General features: G+C 35.6%; 1 non-coding gene across 1 annotated transcript; it reads right to left on the reverse strand.

The window, feature by feature from the left end:
* Window positions 1–22553: 22553 nt before the first annotated feature.
* On the reverse strand, window positions 22554–22624 carry LOC115936369 (small nucleolar RNA SNORD55/SNORD39). The gene has a single exon (XR_004071861.2). It is a non-coding gene; the product is annotated as a small nucleolar RNA SNORD55/SNORD39 (small nucleolar RNA).
* Window positions 22625–23827: the final 1203 nt, after the last annotated feature.

The raw sequence follows: 23827 nt of genomic DNA on the forward strand, positions 1-23827 counted from the left end.
CTTGGATATATTGCTAGAAGTAGACTCCAGAATGAAGGAGGTAATAATTCTCCTTCACCTTAGGCTGAACTGTCCACGCTCTGAGAAACGCTGGGACATGTTCAGAGGAGAAGGATAGCAATTCGAAGGATCTAGAAACCATTCATTCATGCCTATATAAGTAATTAGAGATATTCTGCATGTATGAGGGGGTCATGATAGCTGCCTCTCAGATGTTATACCTTGTTTATTAAAGAAACAGTAGAAATTACAGGAGGCCTTTGAAGGATCAGAAAAAGAAAGAACATTCTGCTATCCAGAAGTATCCTAGGTAGAATTGATTTCCTCCAGAAAGTGAGTTTCCAGTCCCTGGAAAAGTCCAAGCCAAAGCTGAGTAATGCAGCTGAATAATTTCTAAAGTCCTTTATACCATATAGTCCCCAAATTCTGGATTTTCTTACATTTTCTTATTTGTTGTGAAATAAGGGATAAATTGCTTCCATATTCTTTTATTCAAACATATATCAGAGATTTTAAATATCCTCAGTGCTTTATTGTTTCAGATACTGGGGATACAATGATGAAGTAATTTTGAGTGGTGGAGGAAATAAATATAAATTAATAATTATAACACAGTATGATAAGAGCTACAGTAGTACTAGTTATGAGATGCTATGGGAATATAAAAGAGGATCATACACACTTTCTTGGGTGAAATCTTCACAATGGATTGACATTTGAACAGGCCCTTTGATGAACTGGAACACCCTTGGAGCATGGAAGATTTAAAAATTCTGGACCATGTGGTAAATTATTGTCAGTAGACTTAGGTGAATATATACAAGGACAAATAAATGAATTGTCTTTTCTGGTCTAGAGATTTTTTAATTAATAATTTCCTCTAATAAAAGAAATAAATGTTCATTTTAGAAAACGCAGTAAATCAAATGTATAAAGATGAAAAAAAATCTGTAATTCCACCCCTAAGGGGTAACTTCCATTAATATTCTCGTGCTGCATCAGAAAGTAGGGAGGCCTGGTGGGTAAAGTCATAGCTTTAAGAGAGTGAGGCAACGAGAAAGAAGCAGAAATCTTCAGAGTAAGGAGTGGTCAGACAATTGAAGAAGTGGGGGTTAAACAGCCCAGAGGGAGAGAACAGAAAATGCAAACACATGAAGCAGGAAAACTTGTTGTTTAAGGCGTAGGCAGGACATGAGTGTGATGGGAATGTATGAGCCAAGGGAGAATTGTAAGGAGTTAGCCTGGGGAGTAGGCAGGAGACCAAACATGCAGAGGCCTGCAGGCCCTGTGCATCATATTTGCATTTCATTCCTAGTGCGTTGGGAAGCCACTGAAGGGTTTTAAGGCAGGAGCAGCACGATCTGGTTTGTGCTTCTGAAAGACTACTGTGGCTGCTGTGTGCAGAATGGACTGTGATGGTGTATGGGGGCCGAGTGGAAGCAGGGACTGCTGACAGGGCTATTACAGTAGTCCCTGCCAGAGCTGATGATAGATTGGACCAGAATAGTGGGGGATGGAGAAACAGTTTGGACTTTAATTTTTTTAAGAGACAGAATTAATAAGGACTTTGTAATTCCATACAGTGTGTGGTGAAAAAGTGACATAAAGTATATGTGACCATTTTATATCAGAAAACATTGTATCTGTTGATTATTTTTATATTTAGTGTAGTTACCATAAGGTAAAATCCATGGAGTTCTCATTACAGAATGTGGATTCAGTCATTCTTAACGGTTTGTTGTCTTCATATTTTTTCAGAGAATTCAGACAATCTTTCCAGATACTGTTATAAGCATATACTTGGCCCAGATGGGCTCTATCTGACATTTGAAATCAATATTCTTTTGCTTTGGCTGGGCAAAATAGGTAACCTGTACCTCCCTCTGTAAAAGCTTATTTTAAAAATATTTTAATTCCTATTAAATAAGTAATTATTTATTTTATTGTAGAAAACTTAAAAAATAATGGGCAGAGAGAATATTAAAAAGATAATTGACAATCCTATTTTCTAGATGTATACCTGTTAAAATTTTGTGGTAGAGTCTTTCAGACAAAGACAGATTTATATGGAACTAATGAAGCTTGTCTATAGGTCCCTTTCCAGGCCCTGATTGGGACTTATGTAATTTTGTGTTCATCATTTTGTATTTTTTCCTAAAATGGCTTCTCTTCTTATTTTTTAAACTTTAGATTGTACAAAACCTGGATCCACCCTTATTTTCAGGTTCTTTATTTGCAGGGAAATTTCATTTTGTGACAAATAGAATCATACATCTCAAAATATTACCAATGTCTTTCCATGCTGTTGAATAGTCTATAATAATTTTTATGGGATAGTATCTTTTGTCATATGCCTGCACCGTAATGTATTTAATTAAGTGACCATTGTTGAGACATTCAGGCTGGAAAAATATTTTTTTCTATTGGAGTTTGATATTCATTAAATTCATCCTGTGGCTTTCTTCCTACAAAATACAAATTACCCAGCATGCTCTGGTCAAGAGTTTTGGAGTATTCTTTTCTACATGATAATTTCTAGGAGTAGAAGTAAAATACTGGGTGAATAATTTGTTGCCTCAATATTGTCTCTTCCTGTAGAACTGTGGTTTGGGTGGAGTTTGAGGTGACTCATTTAGTCAGAATCAATTCAATTTTCTTTAATATGCTAAATAATTAATTCTATCTGGTATGTTTATTTAAAACTTTTTCAATTAATATTATCCTTATTAGAATTTTTATATCAGTTTAAAATGTGATCTCTGGCTACTTCAGAAAGATAAAAATGCACTGAGCTTTTGCACACAGTATTTTGAAAATGCTTATTAGGTATTAACTTGGAACAGCATGAAATCTTAATGAAGAAGCTAATAGTCTAATTAAAAAAAAAACTCTATGGAGATAATTTGGGGAACCTAGAAAACAACTAAAAAGCAATGTGATTTTATCCCTAAGAGTGAACAATTATGCCCTGAATTTTTAACTAACAATGGAAATGCATTAGAAGGGTGAATGAATTTGGTTTTCAGATAATAATGCAAACATGATCAGATATTGCATGAAATAACTTAATACTAATAAATGTTAAGATAACAGTTTATGTGTGAATGTTAAAAATTATTGCTCACCACAGGGTTTTAGGTATTTTCTGGTTTGGGAGCTGTCTCTATGGTGCATCCTACTGTATTTTTACCATTGGTGTTGATGGTTATGTGTGTAGAGCAGGTGACTTCCAATCCATATGGTAGAATGAACTGATGTAGGAAGTGAGGATAGCACATTCCCAACTTGCGGAGTTGTTACAACATAACAAAGTCAGAAATCCCACAGTCCGGGTCAAAAGCAAAAAAAAAAAAAAAAAAAAAAAGAAATTTTGAGGAGTTAGAAATAAAGAGGAAACAAAGTCAGAGTGTCAGAGTAGGTTAAATCTGAAAAGCCCACAGAGCTATTGAAATTTGCCACAGGCCTAAGCAGAGAGCAAAATAATGAATGAATTCCCATTCACAATTGTTACAGAGAGAATCAAATACCTAGGAATACAACTGACAAGGGATGTGAAGGACCTCTTCAAGGAGAACTACAAACCACTGCTCAAGGAAATCAGAGAGGACAAAAGCAAATGGAAAAACATTCTGTGCTCATAGAGAGGAAGAATCAATATTTTCAAAATGGCCATCCTGCCCAAAGTAATTTACAGATTCAGTGCTATTCCCACTAAACTACCATTAAAACACTCTTCACTGAATTAGGAAAAACTGTTTTAAAATTCATGTGAAACCAAAACAGAGCCCAAATAGCCAAGATGACGCTAAGCAAAAAGAACAAAGCTGGAGGCATCACACTAACTGACTTCAGACCATACTACAAGGCTACAGAAACCAAAAAAGCTTGATACTGGCACAAAAACAGACACGTAGACCAAGGAACAGAATAGAGAACTCAGAAATAACACCACACACCTACAACCATCTGATCTTTGACAAACCTGAGAAAAACAAGCAACAGGGAACAAATTCCCTATTTGACAAATGGTGCTGGGAAAACTGGCTAGCCATAGGCAGAAAATGGAAACTGGACCCCTTCCTTACACCTTATACAAAAATTAACTCAAGTTGGATTAAAGATTTAAATATAAAATCCCAAACTATAAAACCCCAGAAGAAAATCTAGGCAATATTATTCAAGATATAGGCATGGGCAAAGATTTCATGACAAAAATGCCGAAAGAAATTGCAACAAAAGCAAAAATTGACAAATGGGCTCTGAATAAAGAGCTTCTGCACAGCAAAACAATCATCAGTGTGAACAGACAACCTACAAAATGAGAGAAAAATTTTGCAATCTATCCATCTGACAAAGATCTAATATCCAGAGTCTAGAAGGAACTTAAACAAATTTACAAGAAGAAAACAAACAACTCTATTAAAAAGTAGAAAAAGGACATGAACAGACTTCTCAAAAGAAGACATTCCTGTGGCCAACAAACATGGAAAAAATCTCAATATCGCTGATGATTAGAGAAAAACAAATGAAAACCACAATGACATACCATGTTATACCAGTCAGAATGGCAATTATTAAACAGTCAAGAAACAAAAGATGCTGGTGAGGTTATGAGGAAAAAGAAACGCTTTTACAGTGTTGGAAGGAGGGAAATTAGTTCAACCATTGTGGAAGACGGTGTGGTGATTCCTCAAAGATCTAGAAGCAGAAACGCCATTTGACCCAGCAATCCCATTACTGAGTATATACTCAAAGGAATATAAATCATTCTACTATAAAGATACATACATGCATATGTTCATTGCAGCACTATTCACAATAGCAAAGACATGGAATCCACCCAAATGCCCATCAGTGATAGACTGGATAAAGAAAATGTGGTACATACACAACATGCAATGCTCTTCAGCCATAAAAAAGAACAAGATCATCTCCTTTGCAGGGACATAGATGGAACTTGAAGTCATTATCCTCTGCAAACTAACACAGGAACAGAAAACCAAACATTGAATGTTCTTACTTGTAAGCAGGAGCTGAATGATGAGAACACATGGACACGTGGAGGGGAACACACATTGGGGCCTGTCTGAGGGGGGCCGGGGGAGGGAGAGCATCAGGAAGAATAGCTAATGGATGCTGGGCTTAATACCTAGGTGATGGGATGATCTGTGCAGCAAACCACCATGGCACACATTTACCTATGTAACAAACATGCACATCCTGCACATGTAACCCAGAACTTAAAAGTTGAAGAAAAAAAAAAAAAAGAAACTTGCTACAGGCCTAAGAGGCTAGAATTTTACAGACAATGGGAGGGGTTGGTTAGAAGTCAAGGACAAGGGTTCTGTGTGTCTGGAAGTGAGTCCCCTGCCTAAGCCAGAAGTTGGGAAAGGCTGTATTGCCTTTTAAACAGGTTCTAGAATTCTTTCCTCTGACCAGAAGACACAGCAGTCACAATGGGCATCACGGGTAGAAAAAGTCGTCTGTGAGAAATTGGAACCCTGTGGCTCCTCTGGAGTTACAAACCAAGAAATATTTTTCAGCAAATATTCACTTGTTGAGTAATTATGTTGCTGAGAATGGCTATTTACTATTTTTAGTTCCTTCACAAATACTAACCCACTTAATCCTGATAATGACTTTCTTAGAAAAATTGGTTTAGTGAAAAGAAACAAGAAACTGTCCCATGGGGTCTCCTCTCAGCCTACTTTCCATGGAATTCCCACATGAAATAACTCTTGCTGAAGATGACCTGAGCTAAAAATTACAAAGCATATGTGAAAATAATGATAGAAAATCAGTAGACTCAGTAAATTGGGAAAACTCATATTCGTTAAAGATAATAGACTGCTATGTGGAAATGATCCTACTTTCTAGGTGCTAATACTGAAGTTTTGATAGTTTAAGTGACCAACATCACACAGGCACTAAATGGAGAGCCAGGGTTAAAATCCAGACACCAGAGGCCACACTCTTGATCACTAGCCTTATTGTTTTTCCTATAAAACTAAATTCCTTACAAACACAATATAAGTTTGCCAAACTGAGTGTAGTGATATCTTTAAATATAGACAATGACAGACACATTTCTGTCAATAATAGTCACAGCTAAGAGTACTCGTTAGAAGAAACATAATAGTCCCCTGTCATCTGTGGTTTTTGCGTTCCATGGTATCAGTTATCTGTAGGTCAACTGCCGTACAAAAATATTAAATGGAAAATTCCAGAAATGAACAATTCATAAGTTTTACATTACCCACCATTCTGAGTAGTGCAATGAAACCTCATCATCCAGCTCTGTCCAGCGGGATGTGAATCACCCTTTGTACAGTGTATCCACATCGTGCATGCTACCCATCCATAAGTCACTCATATCGTCTGCTCCTGACATTCAGCCATCAACATTGCCATGGCTCCATGATCTAGGATCACTAGAAGCCGATGATCCTCCTTCTGATAAATCGTCAGAAAGTCCATCACAGCCTAACCTTACTTCACAATGCCTATGTCATTCACCTTACTTCATCTCATCACATAAGCATTTTGTCACCTCACATCATCACAAGAAGAAGGGTACAGTACAATAAGATAGCGAGGGATGACATTCACATAACTTTTATTAGAGTGTATTTTTATATAATTGTTTTTTATTGTTGTTAATCTCATACTGATTCTAATTTATAAATTAAACTTTATCGTAGGTATGTATGTATAGGAAAAAACATAGGCTGGGAGCGGTGGCTCACACCTGTAATCCCAGCACTTTAGGAGGCTGAGGTGGGCAGATCACTTGAGGTCAGGAGTTTGAGACAAGCCTGGCCAATATGGTGAAACCTTGTCTCTATTAAAAATACGAAAATCAGCCGGGTGTGGGGGTGCACGCCTGCAATCCCAGCTACTCAGGAGACTGAGGCGGGAGAATTGCTTGAACCCAGGAGGCAGAGGTTGCCGTGAGCCAAGATCACACCTCTGCACTCTAGCCTGGGCAACAGAGCGAGACTCTGTCTCAGAAAACAAACAAGCAAACGAAGAAACAAGCAAAACATGGTACCTATAAGGTTCAGTATTACCTGCAGTTTTGGGGATCCACTGGAAGTCTTGAAATGTAGCCTCCACAGATAAGGGGGAGACTGTTGTATACAGCTAAGGCCAGGTAAGTTTGTTTTCTCAATGTAAGGTTCACTTCTCATTAATTTATTGCTCAAGTTTTCTCTTCTTCTAGTTTCAAACTTAGCTTGACTTACTCTTCCTAGAATAGAAGTTTCAAAAGTTGCTTGCTCTCCTCTCTCCAGATGTGGCAAGCTCTTAATGAACTCTTTGAAAACTAGAAATGTATTTAAACATGTTTCAGATACATTCAAATCTAAATGTATCTGAATTTCTCACCAGAAAAAAAGCTTTGTTTTTTTCTTCTATATCTAGTAACTTACCCAAAGCTAGCTTCCATCAGTGGGTATCTGTGTTTTTCTCACAGTCTTCAGAGGAAAAATTCCAGCTGTCAATCTTCTCTCAGATTGAACTGAATCTGTGAAAGAAAATATGGTATCATGGTCTAAACTTGACTTCCCCAGATTTTCTCCAGTCAGGGTTGGCTTCCTTGGTTACTCCTGGCAGGCACAGTTTGCTCACTCATCCCACTCATGTTCCTCCTTTGATGATGCCTGTCTATGTCCAGCAAACGTTTCTCTTCAAATTTTGGTTTGTGAAATGCCCTGAACTGCATCCTTGTGTTGGTTAGGACAATTGCTAGTATGTAATGCCTAGTCACATCCCCTGCCACTTAGCTTATATTTCACTTTAGCGATATCCTTCTCCTTTTCCCCACCCTGTACTGATGCTAACTCTTTGGTTTACCTCATGTGGACCTGATAACTCTTTTCTGGTCAGGGAAATCTTTGAACCTGTAGTTCTCATTATCCTCATCTCAAGGAGAACAGCTCTCTGTTTCACTCAGGAGACATGTTTGCTCTTGATTGTCCCTGCTCCTCTCTCATCTTTAAGCTGTGCAAATGTTGCTCTGCTCCTAAACTGGAATTTTCTCCTTGTCTTTATTGTTAAACCATTTTTTTCTTCTGGAAAACCTTTATTTATGATTCACCCTAGGTTCCTCTGAAGCTCAATAGACTAGATAGGCTTTTCTCTGAACCTTACTACCTATCATCTTGGGGAGGAGAAGTAGAAAAGAAAAACATTTGAGAATGGGGGATAATCCTGAAAGACTGAGTAATTACTCAGAACATAGCTACTTGGATTGTCAAGATAAAGTTTTTTTTTTTCTTGCAATTTCTGCCCTCAGTGGAACTTGGGCTTAAGAGCAAAGGGAGAGCAGTAAAATAACACAGAGTTGTTTAGGGTTTTTTTTTTAACTGTACAGATGAGGGTTAGTATATAATTTTGACTCATCTTTCATTGGTTCTTGGAAAAATTCAGTGACAACTTGTGAACTGCCTTGCTCAGCATGTGAAACTCAAAGTTCAACAAAAGTTGATTTATTCTCATTTGTAAATTGATTAGGAAGTCCTAATACTAAAAGCCTTCTTCTGCTGATGAAAACTCAGAACATCTTGTCTGACAGCCAGGGAAAAGATTTTCTTAGAACAACCCAGGACTCAAAGAGGGGCAAAAATAGAAATGAGAAGAATGGAAATAGGCAACTTCCTTTTTGTCACCTCTTGCAGGAGCCTGAATAAATGAAATATGTGAGTGGATGTGGATGGATTGTGAGTGGCTGTTAAAGTCACTCTGGGTCACCATGGTTTGTCAGGTTTTATGGCTCATTGCACAGCTCTTCCTCACCACCACTTTGGTCTCAGTGCAGGGCTTTGGTGACACTCACTTTTCACTGCCAATTAGGAAAGGCACTTTCCCTCGATGGGTCATCCTGGTTCTATAAAATTCTCTGAAATAATCCTTTGAGTCTTGTAGGAACAGGCCTGTCACAATGTTGCCAATAGAGACACATAGCTTTTTTTCATAGGCTTTGCTCTCAAAAACACTGTTCAAAACGAAAGATAAAAGAAGATAATGCCTTCTCAGTACACTTTACTGTTCCTGGGTGTCTTGTGGGTTGCATAATTAGCATTTGAGGCTATTGGTGACTTAATCTCAATGTAGATAAGTCACAAAATAGAAGACCAAAATTAATTAGGTCAAGGGTCAGGTGGTCATTGGGGAATGAGGCTGTTAGATGAGTATTCCTTGTCACATGTTAGTGTTTCCTTCTAAGCTCTATGAAGTCTTGAGCTCTGGGGATGATGGCTGAATAAAACATTCTTCTAAATTCATGGGAGTGAAAATTAAGTGGCAGCTCTTCCCAAGGGAATGTATCTAAAGTAGGCCACAGAGTTGCAATTACACTGTTCCCAGTTGAGGATTTTTTTTTCCATAAAGACGTGAATGTATCTGAAACATGCTTAAATATATTTCCATTTTTTGAAAGGGGTAAATCTTGGAGTTATTCTCCCTTTGATTCTGTAATTTTAGGTTTTTAGCGGTCTAGTGATTATATAATTCCCAATCTCAAATAAGAGCATTTGACAGGATATGTTTTTAGGGTCAAGTAGTAGCCTAAGAGATATCATTTAGGTGTCCAGTATTAGAGCTTTTCTCTTGACTTAAAAGATATATTTTGGGAATAACAGATGTAATAGTTGCAACCAGGATTTCTCCAAAATTTTGGACATTGCTGCTGTTGTCTTTCATCTCTATGAATATCAGGGTTCGAATTCACATAGCAATTTCTTGCTTCTGATGTCTACATTTGAAGATCAAATGCAATAATATTTGTAAACGTACTTTCAAATAAATAACATGGCAAGCAAACTGAAAGTTCAGAAAACTGAGTTGGTAGAAATAACTGGGGAGCTTAATAAGAAAGGGTGGCACAGATGGTGAAGGGAAGGGAACCACCATTTGTTGGTGCTAGAAGTATGCCAGGTATTTATCTCTCACAATCCCATTTCATCTTTAAACAATCCTTGCTGTCAATCCTAACTGCATAAATGTGCAAACTGGGACTCACTCAGTTTCAGAAACTGCAAACAGAACTGTTATTCCAAAGCCAATGCTTTTAGCATAGGGTAACTTGTATAGTATAAATGTATCAGAACGGTCAAGGCAGAACTTTCCCATTATTTGTTGGGTTAGAATTCTCCTGGTAGTGACTGGCAAGCTTCCAGAAGCACAGTTTCTGAAAATCCTCAGTTCTATAAAATGCTTTGATATCTCAGTTCCATTGTTTTACTTTTTCTATATATTTTTTAAAATTAAAAAGTGTAAAATATTCACACATCAAAAAAGTGTATGAAAAAATAAAAGTGATAATAAAGATTACATGCCCACCTTTCTTTTAAGACACAGAATATTACCAACATTCATTTCAGACATAGAGTTAGTTAAGACATAGAATAGTTCCAGTTTTTAAGGCCCTTGCGTTTCCTTCTGCAATCACAACTTCAGCATTTCTTCCAACAGGGATCCATTAACTTGAATTTTTAGTTACTGTTTTCTGTATGGCTTTATGTTTTCGTGGATAACAATTCCTACACAATATAATTTCCAATTTTGAATGTTTTTGAACATGAAGTCAATAGTACACTATGAATTCTTCTGTTCGTACTTGCTTCCGACTCACAGTATTGCTTTTAGGTTTCATCCATGTTGGTACATGTGGATGTAATTCTTCCTTTTTCACAGTTGTGTAAGATAACATTCTATGAATAAACCATTATTTATCCATTCCAACTTCGATGTACAGTTGGGCTTTTTTTCTGTTTAGTCTATTATGAATAATGTTATGAAAATTATTTACATGGTTCAAAGTCCATTTTTATATAGGAGCAGAAAACTGTAAAAATAGAGTTTTATAGATTATGTAAATGTTAAAGTTTACTGAAAATTTCTAATTTATCCAAGTGGTTATTTCAGTATACATGCCTATAAGAATATAAGAATTCCTTTCTCCACATTCCCATCAGGTATGTATCAGACTGACTTGTCAATATCGTTATAGTTTAAATTTATATTCTGATTGCTAATGAGATAGAAAACCTTTTCATGTATACATTTTTTCATTCATATTTGTTTTGTTAAGTTCCTTGTATCTTTTGCCCATTCTTTTATTGTGTTTCCTTATTATTGAGAGTGTTGTTTTCAGAAGCCTATTTTTTGTTTTGTTTTTAATTGACATATAATTGTATGTATTTATGGAGTACAGGATGATGTTTTGATACATGTATACATCGTGTAATGAATAAATCAGTTAATTGGCATGCTTGTCATCTGAAACATTTTTTTTGGAATGAGAATATTCAAAACTTGTAACTATTTTGACATAAACAATACATTATCGTTAACTATATCACCCTGTGCAATATCACACCAGAACTAATTTCTTCAATCCAACTCTAACAGTACCCATTGACAAACCTCTTCCTATCTCTCCTCCTCCCTGGCCTCTGATAGCCACTACTCTACCCTCTACTTTAATGAGATGAACTTTTTCAGATTCTACAAATGAGTGATGTTATGTGGTATTTGTCCTTATGTGCTTGGCTTATTTCGTTAAACGTAATGTATACCAGGTTCAACTATGTTGTCTCAAATAACAGAATTTTATTCTTTTTATCGTTGAATAGTATTCCATGGTGGATACATATTACATTTTAAAATTTCTTCTGTTGATGAAGTTTTCATATCTTCAGGTTGATTTCATATCTTGACTATTGGGAACAATGTTGCAATTAAACATGGAAGTTTACTGCATGGAAGTTTGTTCTTCAACATACTGATTTCATTTCCTTTGAATATATACTTAGCAGCAAGATTCCTGGATCATATGGAAGTTCTATTTTTAATTTGAGAGGGAACCTCCATACTGTTTATAATAATGGCTGTACTAATTACATCTGTACCAACACTATGTAAGAGTTCCTCTTTCTCCACATCTGTACCAGCATTTATTATTTTAAATCTTCTTTTCATTTGTACAAATTAATGGGTTACACATGCAATTTTGTTATATGTATTGATTGTAGGGGCCAAGTCAGGGTTTTTAGGGTATTCATCACCTGAATAACATACATAGTACCCATTAACCAGTATCTTCTTGATAATAGCCATTCTAACTGGGGTGAGGTGATATCTCCCTGTGGTTCTTATTTGCATTTTTTTCTTTCTTTTTTTTTTTTTTTCGAGTTGGAGTCTCACTCTGTCACCCAGACTGGAGTGCAGTGGCACGATCTTGGCTCATTGCAGCCTCCACCTCCCGGGATCAAGTGATTCTCTTGCTCCAGCTTCCTGAGTAGCTGGGATTATAGGCACCTGCCACCATACCCAGCTAATTTTGTATTTTTTTTTTTTTTAGTAGAGATTGGATTTCACCATGTTGGTCAGCCTGGTCTTGAACTCCTGACCTCAGGTGATCCACCTGCCTTGGCCTCCCAAAATGCTGGGATTACAGGCATAAGCCATTGTGCCTGGCCTGCATTTTTCTATTAATTAGTTATGTTCAACATTTTTCTCATATACCTGTGTTCATTTGTATGTCTTCTTTTGATAAATGTCTATGCAGGTCTTTTGCTCATGTTTTAAATCGGGTTGTTATTGAGTTGTTTGAGTTCTCTATATATTGTGGATATTAACCCCTTGTTAGGTGCATAGTTTGCAAATATTTCCTCCCATGCTGTAGGTGGTTTCTTTGCTCTGATGATTGTTGCCTTGCTGTGCGGAAGCTTTTGAGTTTGATGTCATCCTATTTTTCTATTTTTGGTTTTGTTGCTGTGCTTTTAAGGTATTATCCAAAAAATTCTTGACTAGACCAATGTTGTGAAGAATTTCCTGTATGTTTTCTTCTAGTAGTTTAATAGTTTTACGTGTTACATTTAAGTCTTTAATCCATCTTGACTTGGTTTTTGTTTACGGTGAGAGATAGGAGTCTAGTTTCATTACTGTGTATGTGATTATACAGTTTTCCCAGCACCATTTACTGAAAAGACTATCCTTTTCCTAATGTGTTTTCTTGGTGCCTTTGTCAAAAATCAGTCGACTGTAGATGTGTGGATTTATTTCTGGGCTTTCTATTATGTTCCATTGGTTTATGTGTCTGTTTTTATCACAGTACCATGCCATTTTAGTTACTATACCTTTATAGTATATTTTGAAGTCAGGTAGTGTGATGCCTCCTGCTGTGTTCTTTTTGCTCAGTATTGCATTGGCTATTCATGTTCTTTTGTGGTTTTGTACACATTTTAGTTTCTATTTCTGTGAAGAATAGCATTGGTATTTTGATAGGGATTGTATTGAATCTGTAGATTGCTTTGGGTAGTATGGATATTTTAACAATATTAATTCTCCCAATCCATGAACTTGGAATATCCTGGACACTAATCTTTCATTGGTCATACGTGTACAAATATCTTCCCCCAATCTAAGGTTTGCTTTATACTCTCTTTAATATATCATTTGATAAATAAAAGTTTGTGATTTTAATGTAGACAAACTTAATCATTTTATTTTTGTATGATACATTTTTGTGTCTTGTTGAAGAAGTCTTTATGGATACAAAGTCTAAAAAATTGTATGTTTTTTCCTAAAAGTTTTACTTTAAGTCTTTAATTCGTATTGAATTTACTTAATTTTTGTCTATTATAAATAACTAATCTGGATTTATTATTTTCATATGAATATTTCATTTTCCAACCAATTCTTAAACAGTCTGTTCTTGGCCCACTGACCTGCAATACAGCGTCTCTTGTGTACCAAGTTTGTGTATTCAGTCAACATTCAAGGTATATTTATTGAGTGCCTGATATATGCCAGACATTGTTCTAGATGCAGAAACCTATATACATGTAGGTTATAGGTTTTCTGTTTTATTCATCAACTTTTCTATCCCTTTCTTAATATCAACTGTCTTAGTTACTGTAGTTTGGTCTCCCCCTCCCCAACTCCTGCCACAATTAAATGATAATTCGACTGGGTATGGGATTCTAGATTGTAAATAAGTTTTTTTTTTTGAAGACTTTTGAAGCCATCATTCTATTGCTTTTTAGTGTCTCGTATGGCTGTTGACAATGGTAAAGGCATTTGATCTTTGATCCTGTGTGTGAACAATATATTCTCCACTTATAGAAGGCTTTAGGATCATCTTTTTGTTTTCAGTTTTCTGATATGTCATGATAATATGTCTTGATTTGGGTTAATTTTTAACTCATATTTTTGAACATTTAAGGGGCACTTTTGATGGGGGTATCATGTTCACTATTTTTAGAATTTTTTTCTTGTATTCTTCTGTGATTCTTTTTTTGAAGCACCTGTTAATAAGATGTAAGGCCTGGCCAGGCGCGGTGGCTCAAGCCTGTAATCCCAGCACTTTGGGAGGCCGAGGCGGGCGGATCACAAGGTCGGGAGATCGAGACCATTCTGGCTAACACGGTGAAACCCCGTCTCTCCCCTACTAAAAATACAAAAAATTAGCCGGGCGTGGTGGCGGGCGCCTGTAGTCCCAGCTACTCGGGAGGCTGAGGCAGGAGAATGGCGTGAACCTGGGAGGCAGAGCTTGCAATGAGCTGAGATCGTGCCATTGCACTCCAGCCTGGGCGACAGAGTGAGACTCTGTCTCAAAAAAAAAAAAAAAAAGATGTAAGACCTGCTGGACTTGTCCTCTAATTTTCTTATACCATTTCTCTTATCTTCAATTTCTTTTTATGGTCCAGCTGCTGGAAGATTTGCTAAAACTTTATCTTTCAACTTCTCTATTAAGTTTTTAATTTATGTGATTATAATTTTAATAGCCAATGCTGTTTTCCTGTTATTGATGTTTTTCTTTTTTATTGTATCCTATTCTTATTTCATGGATGCCACATTTTCTCATTGTTGTGAGCATTTCATGATAGTATTATTTTTTAAAAACATTTCTTTTCACAACACAATCTCTGTTTTATTTAAATTATATATTTTCTCTGTGTTTGCTTTGGCCTCTGAAGGTGACCAGAAACTGACTGTGTGTGTGTGTGTGTGTGTGCGTGTGTGTGTGTGTGCAGCAGTGTTGTTAACAATTAGTTTAATTGAAAGAGTGGGATTTTACTGTCATTACAGGGAACTTATTAATTGATTTGGAGAGAAATGACATATTTGCAATTGTAAGTTTTTCAGATTAATAAGATTTATTTCTTGTTTTATTTTTCTTTTAAGATATAACTCAATATTAGGTTTCAGAATTTTCCTTAAAGAGATATTTCACATTCTTTAAAAATGTATTTCTATATAACAGATATTTTTTATCCTCATAATTAGTATATTAAAATTTTTATTTTCTAAATTTTTGTTGCTGGAACATAGAAATAGAATTGATTTTGTATATTGACTTTGCATTCAGCAAACTTGCTAAGCTGTCTTACTTTAATAGCTTATTTATGGATTTATTTAGGTTTTCTACATACACGATCATATCTTTTGAAATGTTATCTTGCTTCCTTTCTAATCCTTATTTCTTTTATTTCTTTTTTATTACCATGTTGCTGAGAACTCCCCGTGCAATATTGAATAGAACATTCTTGTCTAGTTTCTAATCTCAAAGGAAAGTTCTCAAGGTTTTACCTTTTATGATGCCTGTTGCACATTTGTTGCACATAAACATTATTAGATTGGAGACTTTTTTCATATTTGCTAAGAATTTCTATAAGAAACGAATACTTTTTTTTGGAAGTTTTTTTTTTCTCTTTGCATTTACTGAGATGAGCATCTAATTTCTTCCTTTTATTTGCTAATATGGTGACTTGAGTTGATTAATTTCTAAGATTCCTTTGGTAAATCCAACTTAATCATGATATGTTATCACATATGTATCTTTTGGGATTTAGTTTCTTAATATTTCATTTAGGATTTTTACCAAGATGTATGAACAAATTCTCAAGCATTCTCTTATCCTTCTTTCGTCCTTTTATTCATTCTTTTCCTCTATTTCCTTCTTCCCTTTCTTCCATTCTCCTTCTCTTCCCCTCTTCTTCCTCACTTCTTCTTTAGTCATCTGGGGGTCTCAACTTAAATTGGGAAGGTCTCTTTTAAGATTGCTTACCTCTGGATGACCTGCCCTTGGATCTGTCACCTTTCTTGAGCTAGGTTCCACCTGAAGCCTGGTTTTTTGGGATTGGCACATGTCCTCTGGATGAAAGCAGTTTAGGTACTCTTTGGGTATTCATCTTTCCTCTCAGGGTTCCACCTTTCTTCCCATCAGGAGATAGGGCCTGGCAGTCTTCACTATCTTCTAGCAGTGCAACACTTTCCTTTTGGGGAAATACAAAAAGCTGTACATGTTTAATGTATGCAACATGATGAATTTGGATGGAACTATAAAGCTGTAAAACCATCACCAAAATCTATGCTATAAACCTACTCATCACCTCCAAAAGTTTCCTTTTGCTCTCTTACTTCTTATTATTGTTATTATTTTGTGATAAGAACACAACATAAAGTCTACATTTTTAGGACATTGTTAAGTATATAATACAGTATTGTTAACTAAGGCACTATGTTGTACACTAGATCTCTGGGACTTATTCATCTTGTATGACTGAAACTTGTACCCTTTGACTAATATCTCCCCATTTCCCATTTCTCCCAGACCCTGGCAATCACCATTGTCTTATTTTGTTCTAGGAGTTTAACTATTTTAGATTCATCATATAAGTGGTATCATGTAATACTTGACCTTCTGTGTCTGACTTATTTTACTTAGCATAACAACTTTCAGTTCATCCATGTTGTTGCTAAAGGTAGGATTTCCTTCTTTTTAACTCTAAATAATATTCTACTTTATGTATGTATAATACTTTCTTTATTGATTCATTCATCCATCAATCAACATTTAGGTTGCTTCCATGACTTGGCTACTGTGAATAATGCTTTAGTCAACATGGGGGCACAGATATCTTTTTGAGACCCTGATTTCATTTTTTTTGAAAATATACCTAGAAGTGAGTTTGCTTTGTCATTTAGTAGTTTTATTTTTAATTTTTTGAGGAACCTCCATACTGTTTTCCATAATGGCTGTACCAACCAACAATGTACAAGGGTTCCAATTTCTCCATATTCTCTCCAACACTTACCTTGTGACTTTTTGAGAATAGCCATCCTAACAGATGAGAGATTGTCAGGCCATTCTTGTATTGCTATAAAGAAATACCTAAGACTGGGTAATTTATAAAGAAAGGAGGTTTAATTGGCTCATGGCTCTGCAGGCTTTATAGGATGCATGGTGCTGGCATATGCTTGGCTTCTGGTGAGGTCTCAGGGAGTTTATATATATTTATAATATAAATATATATATTATATATAAGCTATATAAATATATTACGTGTGTATGTATATATATATATATATATATATATATACACACACACACACACTTTATTTATTTTTTTGAGATGGAGTCTCGCTCTGTCACTCAGGCTGGAGTGCAGTGGCATGATTCCGGCTCACTACAACCTTTGCCTCATGGGTTCAAGCAATTCTCTGTCTCAGCCTCCTGGGTAGCTGGGACTACAGGCTTGTGCCACCACACCCAGCTAATTTTTGTATTTTTGGAAGAGACGGGGTTTCCCAAGGTTGGCCAGGCTGCTCTTGAACTCCTGACCTCAAGTGATCCGCCCACCTCGGCCTCCCAAAGTGCTGGGATTACAGGTATGAGCCACCGCATCCAGCCCATTGGGGATTATATTTCAACACGAGAAGTGGGCGGGGACAAATATCCAAATTATATTAGAGGGGATACCTCATTATGGTTTTGATTTGCATTTCCCTTATAGTTAGTGATTTTGAGCACTTTTTCACATATTTGTTGGCTATTTGTATGCCTTTGAAGAAATTAGTTCCTTTGCCTATTTTTAAACTGTGCTATTTGATTATTTTTGCTCTTGAGTTGTGGGAGTTTCTTATATATTTGGGATATTAACTCTTTATCAGATAATGCTATGCAAATATTTTCTCCCATTCCATGAGTTTCTTTTTTGTTCTGTTATTTCTTTTGTTGTGTAGATGATTTTTAGTTTGATGTAATCTCACCTGTCTGTTTTTGTTGCCTATGCTTTTGGTGTCGTGTCCAAAAATTTATTACAAAACCTAATATCTAGAAGCTTTTTTGTTATGTTTTATCCTATGGTTTCAGGTGTTATGTTTAAGTCATTAATCTATTTTGAGCTGGTTTTTGTGTATGGTGTAAACTAAGGATGCAATTAAATTTTTTTGCTTGTAGATATCTAGTTTTCCAAAGACCATTTATTGAAGAGACTCTCTTCTCTCCATTTTTTATTTTTGGCACCCTTGTTGAACATCATTTAACTGTGTATATATGGGTTTATTTCTAGGCTTTCTATTATGTTCCATTGCTCTATATATCTGTTTTTATGCCAATACCATACTATTTTGATTGCTGTAGGTTTGTAATGTATTTTAAAATCAGGTACAATGTTGATTCCAGCTTTGTTCTTACTCAAAATCAGTTTGGCTATTTGGCATCTCCTATGGTTCCATATAAATTTTAGAATTTTTGCCTATTTCTGTTAAATGTGCCATTGGGATTTTGAAAGGGATTCCACTAAGTGGATCGATCGCTTTGGGTGGTGTGGACATATTAATAATACTAATTTTTCCAAAGCATCAACATGAGATGTATTTTCATCTATTTGTGTCTGCTTTAATTTCTTTTGTCAGTATTTTATAGTCTTCAGTGTACAAGTCTTTCACCTCCTTTGTTAAATTTATGCATAAGTATTTTATTCTTTTTAGTGCTATTCTAAATGAGATTTCCTTAATTTCTTTTTTGGATAATTCATTGTTAATGTATAGAAAGAAACACTACTGATTTTTGCATGTTGATTTTGTGGGAATACCAGCCTTATTTCTAATCTTAGAGGGAAAGTTTTTGGTTTTTCATGGTTTAGTATGCTATTAGTTATGGGATTTTCATATAGGGTCTTTATTCTGTTGAAGTACATTTATTCTATGCTTTATTGAGAATTTTAAATATAAAATGGTGTTGACTATCATCAAATATTTTTTTCTGCATCTATTGACATGATCATGCGATTTTGTAATTCTTTTATTATGTTAATGTGGAATATAAGATTGATTGATTTGTGTATACTGAACCATCCTTGCAGCCCAAAGAGAAATCCCACTTGGTCATGGTGTATGATTCCTTTAATGTGCTTTTACATTTGGTTTGCTAATTTTTTTTGAGGATTTTTGCATCCATGTTCATTAGGAATATGGTCCTTCAGGTTTCTTTTTTTTTTTTCTTATTGTGTCTTTGGCTTTGGTATCAGGGTGTTGATGGCCTCATAAAATGATTTGGAAGTATTCTTTTTATCTCAATTTTTTGGAAGAATTTGAGAAGAATTGGTATCAGATTTTCTTTAAATATTTGGAAGGAGTCACCAGTGAAGCCATAGGTTTTTCTTTGTTGGAAGGTTTATATTACTGACTCAATTTTCTTATTTGTTATTGGTCTTACAAGCTTTTTATTTTTTAATTTAATTTAATTTATTTTATTTTATTTTATTTATTTTATTTATTTTATTATTTTATTTTATTTTATTTTATTTATTTTATTTTATTTTATTTTATTTTATTTTTGAGACGGAGTCTCTGTCATGCAGGCTGGAGGGTAGTGGTGCGATCTCAGCTCATTGCAAGCTCCACCTCCTGGGTTCACGCCATTCTCCTGCCTCAGCCTCCCGAGTGGCTGGGACTACAGGCGCCCGCCACAATGCCCGGCTAACTTTTGGTATTTTTAGTAGAGACCGGGTTTCACCGTGTTAGACAGGATGGTCTCGGTCTCCTGACCTCGGGATCCGCCCGCCTCGTCCTCCCAAAGTGCTGAGATGACAGGCGTGAGCCACTGTGCCCGGCCAAGCTTTTTATTTCTTTTTGTTCCAGTCTTGGAAGGTTGTGTGTTTCTAGGAGTCTATCCATATCTTCCAGGTTACCCAGAGTGTCAACGTAATAGTCCCTTGTGATTAATGATTAATAATTGTTCATAATATTCCTTTATGATTTTTAAAATTTCTGTTGTATCAGTTGTAATACCTCCTTTTTCATTTCTGATATATTTGAGGCTTCTTTACTTTTTTCTTAGCCTAGCTAAGGATTTTGCATTTTTAAAATCTTTTCAAGGACTGACTCAATTTCTTTTTTTTTTTTTTCTGTTGTCTTTCTATTCTCTATTTCATTGATTTCTGCTCTAATCTTTATTAATTTCTTTCTTTTGCTAACTTTGGGCATAGTTTGTTTTGCTTTTTCTAGTTTCTTGAGGTATAATGTTAGATTGTTGGAGATTTTTCTTCTTTTTTAATAGCTATAAACTTTATCACTATAAACTTCCCTTTCAGTACTGCTTTTATGGTATCTCATAAGTTCTGGTATGTTGTGCTGTTGTTTTTAATTATTTCAGAAATTTTCTAATGTTTTTGTTTCCTTTTTAAACCCAATGATTGTTCAAGAATGTTTGTTTAATTGCCAAGTATTTGTGAATTTTTCTATTCATTTTGTTAGTAATTTTTAGTTTCATTCCCTTGTAGTCAGAAAAGATACTTTCTTCTTAAATTTGCCAAGACTTTTTTTTTGTTGTTATCTAGCATGTGATTTATTCAGGAGAATATGTGCGTTTGCTTGGGAAGAATGTGTATTCTCCTGCAGTTGAGTGGAATGCTCTGTATATGTCTGTTAGTTCCATTTTAACTACAATATTTTTAAGTCTGATGTTTCTTGTTAATTTTGTGTCTGGGTGTTACATGTATTATTGCAAGTGTGGTATTGAGATCTATTATTTTATTGTTTTTTTCTCTCTTTAAATCTGTCAATGTTTGCTTTATTTTATTTAGATGCTTCAATGTTGGATGCATACATATTTACACTTGCAATAACTTTCCCATGGAATTGACCTTTTTATTATTAGGTGATGACATTATTTGTCTCCTGTGTCAGTTTTTAACTTAAAGTCTATTTTTTTTTCTAATATAAGTATCAGCATCTCTGATCTCTTTTGGTAACCATCTGCAAGAAATATCTTTTTTTGTTCCTTCACTTTCAGCTAATTGTGTGTCCCTAAATCTAAAGTGGGCCTCTTATAGATAGCATATATTTGGATCCTCTTTTAAAAATTCACGTGTCCTGTCTTTTGATTGGTGAGTTTAATTCATTTACATTTAAAATAGTTATTGACAGGTAAGGACTTACTATTGACATTTTGTTAATTGTTTTCTGTCTGATTTGTAGTTCTTAAATTCCACTCTTTCTCTCTTGCTAGCTTCTTTGCAATTTAATTTTTTTGTAGTGATATATTTTGATTTTTTAAAATGTTTTTTGAATTGGCTATAGTTTATTTGTGGTTACCATGAAGCTTGCATACAACTTCCTATTCTTGTAATAGTCTATTTTGAATTGATAGCAACTTCAATTGTATAGAAAAGCTGTACACTTTATTCCCCCGTCAAGACTTTGTTATTGATGTCAGAATTTTATCCTTTTATATTGTGTATCGATTAATCAATTTTGTGGTTATAGTTATAATACCATGTCTTTATTTATTTATTTATTTTTTTGAGATGGAGTCTTGTTCTGTCACCCAGACTGGAATGCAGTGGCGTGATCTTGGCTCACTGCAACCACTGCCTCCGGGGTTCAAGCAATTCTCCTGTCACAGCCTCCCATGTACTTGGGAGTACAGATGTGTGCCAACACGCATGGCTAATTTTTGTATTTTTAGTAGAGACAAGGTTTCACCATATTGATCAGGCTTGTCTCGAACTCCTGACACCAGTGATCCAGCTGCCTCAGCCTCCCAAAGTACTAGGATTACAGGCATGAGCCACTGCACTCAGCCACCATTGTCTTTTAACTTTTATACTGGGGTAAAAGTGACTTATTCATCATCATTACAGTATTACAGTATTTGCTTATATATTTGCCTTTATCAGTGAGATTTATACTGTTATATTCATTCATGTTACCTTTTAGCATTCTTTTGTTTTTGAACTCTATTTACTCCCTTTGGAATTTCTTGTCAGGATGGTCTAGTGGTGACAAACTGTCAGTTTTGTTTATCTAGGAAAGTCTTTATCTTTCCTTCATTTTAAAAGGACTGTTTTGTCAGGTATAGTATTCTCAGTTGGCAGGTTTTTTGTTTCTTTTTCTTTCCTTTCTGTACTTTGAATCTTGCAGGCCTGCAAGATTTCTGCTAAGAAATCTGCTGATAGACTTACGGAGATTTTCTTGCATGTGATCAGCTTTTCTCTTGCTGCTTTCAAAATTGTGTCTTTGCCTTTGCCTTTTGAAAATTTAATTTTAACATTTCTCAGTGCAGACCTCTTTAGCCGTCACCTATTTGAGATCCTTTTGGTTCCATGAATTTAGATATCCAGTTCCCTCTTGAGATTTTGGAAGTTTTACCCATTCCTTCTTTCTTCTATCTCTTTGTCCTTCTCCTCCTCCTCCTCTTACTCCTTCTCCTCTTCTCCTTACTCTTTCTTTTCTTATTCCTATTCATATTCTTTTCTCTCACACTCAGATCTCCAGGGTTGGCTGGCTTCCCCAAGTCTGCAGTGTTACCAATATATCATTATACATGCATTATTTCTTTAAATAAGCTTTCTACCCCTTTCTCTCCCTTTTCTTCCCAGAGCTTCCCTTAAAGCATATATTATTTTGCTAAGTGGTGGCTAATAACTACTATAAGGTTTTCTTCATTCTTAAAAAGAATTTTTTTGGTTCCTTGAAATGGGTAATTACTTGTCTTTGAGCTAGCTGACTCCTTCTTCGACTGATCATGTCTAATGTAGAAGCTCTCTATTAAGTTTTTCAGCTGAGCCATTGTGTTCTTCAGCTCTAGAATTTCTGTTGGATTTGTTTTTTATGGCTTGTATCTCTGCTGATCATCTCTTTTTTCCCCAATGTACTGTTACCTGTGTTTGTTTAGTTGTTTATAATTGTTCTCCTTTAGCTCATGGAGCACTCTTGAGATAATTACTTTGAATAATTTGTCAGGCAATTCATGGATCTCTATTTGTTTAAAGTTCATAACTGGAGCTTCATTTTGATCCTTTGGTAGTATCTTATTTCCCTGATTCTTCGTAAATCTTGTAGCCTTACTTTGGTATCTGTGCATTTGAAGAAGTAGTAACTTCTTTTAGTTTTACACATTGGCTTCATTAAACAAAGCACTTTGTTGGTCAGTCCAGCCAGCATTTCTGAGTGGACTGGCTACAATGGTCTCTGAGTAGGCATTTCTGCTAGACTCTGTGGGTGGGTGGACCATTGTCAGGGTACATAGGTGGATTGGCTTGGTGCCAGGGTCCATAGACGTAGACCTGGTACTTGAGTTGGCAGAGGCATGCCTGATGCCAGAGGCCTGTGGGGTTAGGCTTGTTGCCAGGGTCTGTGATGAAGAACCTAATGCCAGGTTCCATGGAGGTATCAGAAACTCACTTGTTTCTTCCTTTTCCTCATGAGAAAACTCACAGGCCAATAGGATTACTGTCAGCACTGCACTGTACATTCTTAAGGGAGGAGTGGCATGGGTAAAGTGAAACTTTTTTTTTACCCCCTTTAATATGTCTTTTCTCATTTACATGCCCTACATGAGTGCTATAACCTCTTTCTTAGATTATGGAGCTTGTGTAAAGGTATTTTTGTTAGTGGATGTTTGTTAAATTGGTGTTTTTGTGGGGAGCTGAGAACTTGAGCCTCTTATTACACTATCTAGTGGATGCCACCAATTCAACACTTTTAAGGTGATGTATATACGTAAATAATATATATAAGCATTGTTTTC

Source organism: Gorilla gorilla, chromosome 9 (assembly GCF_029281585.2).
Source record: "Gorilla gorilla gorilla isolate KB3781 chromosome 9, NHGRI_mGorGor1-v2.1_pri, whole genome shotgun sequence".
NCBI lineage: Eukaryota > Metazoa > Chordata > Mammalia > Primates > Hominidae > Gorilla > Gorilla gorilla.